Genomic DNA, 3,172 nt, shown 5'->3' on the forward strand with positions numbered 1-3,172 from the left:
AAAAGGTGGGATTTGCTTCCACTGCTCATTGGAATTGTGTCTTCTAATAGCAGCAAAACAAAGGAAGAAATAAATAAAGACAAAGCAAACGTGATATAGAAACTACCACAGTGATGAGCGCCTTTCCCTGGCAACAACCTCATTTGCTTCTCTCCTCATTTATTAAATACATTTTTTTCTTTCACTGCAGCACCACATTTAGAAAGGAAAATAAAAGGCTTTTTATACTGCTGCTGAGTTTTCCTGTTGCCCACAGGGTCACCACCTGCATTCCCCTTCTCACTGCCTGCGCAAGGAACTGAGAAAGAGCCTATAGGTACTGTAATTAACGGCACCAAGGACTCCTTCCAGCACACATCGAGTCACACCAGTGCCTGCAGCATCCCTCTGGGCTCCAGCAGCCCTCACATAAGGATTACACCAATAAACCATCAACCTGGCATGGGCTCCTCACTGCAGCGATGCAGAGCTCTCTATCTGGCAGCACCACCCAGCAAGGATCTGTTACAGGGCACACAGCATCTCTCCTCAGCTCTTCTTGGAAGGGACAATGTCACAGCCCCCAGAACACCCCAAACTTTGCTTGGTCATCATTTTGTTTGCATTGTGTATTCCCAAGGTACTGGCAACATAGACCTGTACCAAAAGCTGTGGGCTTAGCAGAGTGCATGCCCCAAAGAGCTTGTATTCTAAGTTTGCATGTGGTTGGGTGGGACAGATGAAAGCAGACATCACTTTGGTGGTATTTCCTCTTTGCCAGCACGTTGCTCACTCAGACATCAAGAATGGTGATGTTATCTCCTTCTTTCCCACCTGTGACAGGAGAAATAAGGTATCCTTGGCACAGCCCTCCAACGCATCAATTCACATTAAAACTAAATACAAGGGAATTAAGGAAAGTTTTCTCTTCTTGTAGATCCTTCATCAGCAGCATCGCAGCCAGCTTCTCTGCTAGAGCAGAGGCCACATCTCTGACAGAACTCCTGCACCTTGTTTCATGCTTCATCATCCAGCTGCAAATCACAACCAACTTAGAGAAGTTATCAAACATTCTTCAGAGGGTTTGGCAAGGACAGATACCGAAGGCACAACATCAAACACAAAAAGGATAGAGTAGAAGGAAGGAAAAAAAAAAAAAAAAAAAAAAAAAAGATGAAGCCATGTAGTACAGAAATTAAACAGGAAAAACATAGGGAGACATCAGTGATTGACTTTTTTTCTTTTAAGGCTCAAGCTCAAAGCAAAACTTGAGTATTCTGGGTAGAGCAGCCTCATACCAATCAGAAGCAGAGTTGCAAACCCCTGCTAAGCAACAAGCCTAGAAATCTGCTCAAGGCAGCACAGCTTGTTTCTGGGACGCCAGGCTGGAATTGGCTGGTCTCTCAGCTAAACCAATTTGGCTTCTGCATGTAAAGTGAACAAGTTTACTGCAAAAGAAATCAAAGGAGAATTAATGTGGAGGATCCAGAAGAAATTTCCATCCCAACATACCTCTCTTTCATTGTGTGTCTGCCTCATTAAGGAAGCTTCAATGAAATCTTTTCAAAAACACACAGCAGAAAAACAATGAAGTGATTGTGGCTTGCAAGGAAGTGAGATACAATTAGCATATGAACATCAAAACGTTTCTGCAATTTCCATTTGCTGTGTGTTGGCTATGTCATTTTAGATTCCTAATGTTTTGGGTTTTTGTCGTCTCCCAACTCTGTTCCAATCCCCACCCCTCAACTAAAATCTGAGATTAAAATAAGCAATAATAAGGAAACTGTTCCTATGAACAGTCCCAACCAGCATGAACTCATACTGGATTATACACGAGAGTCACTGACCACCTCTGTAGCATCACCTCAAGACAGACGGGCTTTTGTTGAGACCACATTCAAAATAATCTTCGTCTTGATGCTTTGGGTCAAAATCTGCAGCCACGATTTGAGCGAGGACAAATTGCTGTTAAACATTTGTAACTGCAGTGCTGGGGTTGAGAAGGCAGAAGGCGAACGGCAGGCAGACATAAGAACACGTCCCTGGTCATGCAATCTTAGTCACAGCAATGACAAGGACACGGAGAGTGACGTGGGCTTCAACAGCAGCTCTGTGGGATATTCCCATCTGCATGCACTCAGGATTTCTAAAGAAACGTTCTTCCCATGTTCCAAGTAAATGTACCGAAGCACAGAGCTGATGCAATCTCCTTAGGACTGCCTGATGAAAGGGCAATCCAAGCAGAAGAGCAGCCCTGTTCTGAGCTCTGCATTAGGCTCTTGCTCTGCTCTTCTCCAGCCACAGCCATAGAAAAGGCACTGCTCCCACAGCTGCACCAGGGGACAGAGGAGGTTAATAAATACTGATGGACCTACATTCTCAGAGGTGCCAACAATCGAGTCTTTTAAAATACCACAGCAGAACAAGATACAGTCTAGGCAGATTTCTGAACACCAAACTGCGTTGTCAGATCCTGCTTTTGCCAACATAAGCCAAGACCATGAACTGCATTGACTTCCATAGGCTCCAGGAAGATTCATTGCACACACCGAGCTCCTGCTCCAAACAGAGCAGGAATCTTTCTTTGGACCAATCCAACCACAGGTACTACAGCAGAGCAACAACAAAGAGCCACAGCTCTAGAACCCCACGGTGCACTGGATGCACCTAACAGACCATTTGTGCCCAGAGTCCACCTCAGAACTGCAATCACAGCATTTCACACACAGATTTGCTATCACAGCAGCTACCAAACCTACTGCTGACGTTTCAGCTGCTGAAATACTGTTCTCTGTCTTGTTGTGCAATATGTTGTGCAATCCATGTGTGTTCAAGAGCACTTTCTACCTCTGCCAAAGGAGTACCATGGAGTCAAGAGGTATTGCTCTTTCCATCTATCGCAGGGCTGAAACAGCACATCCCCACAATTGCATGAAAATGCAGGGTGTGGGCTTTGCTTTATTCAAACTTGTCATTTGGAGAATACAGGCCTCAATAAAAGACAGAAATTGCAGCCATTCACTGAACGGGGAAAAAAAAGACATTGTGACCTGGCAAGTGACCTCTTTCATGCTATTGTGCTCTCCTGGAGCTTGTAGTGTTCGTGCTACTGCTCACATCATTATCACATTCAGAGGCCACTTTACACAGAAAAATATAATCATTTCTTGATTTATGCATTACTGGAATG

The sequence above is a fragment of the Meleagris gallopavo genome, chromosome 25, assembly GCF_000146605.3.
Source record: "Meleagris gallopavo isolate NT-WF06-2002-E0010 breed Aviagen turkey brand Nicholas breeding stock chromosome 25, Turkey_5.1, whole genome shotgun sequence".
NCBI classification, from domain to species: Eukaryota; Metazoa; Chordata; class Aves; order Galliformes; family Phasianidae; genus Meleagris; species Meleagris gallopavo.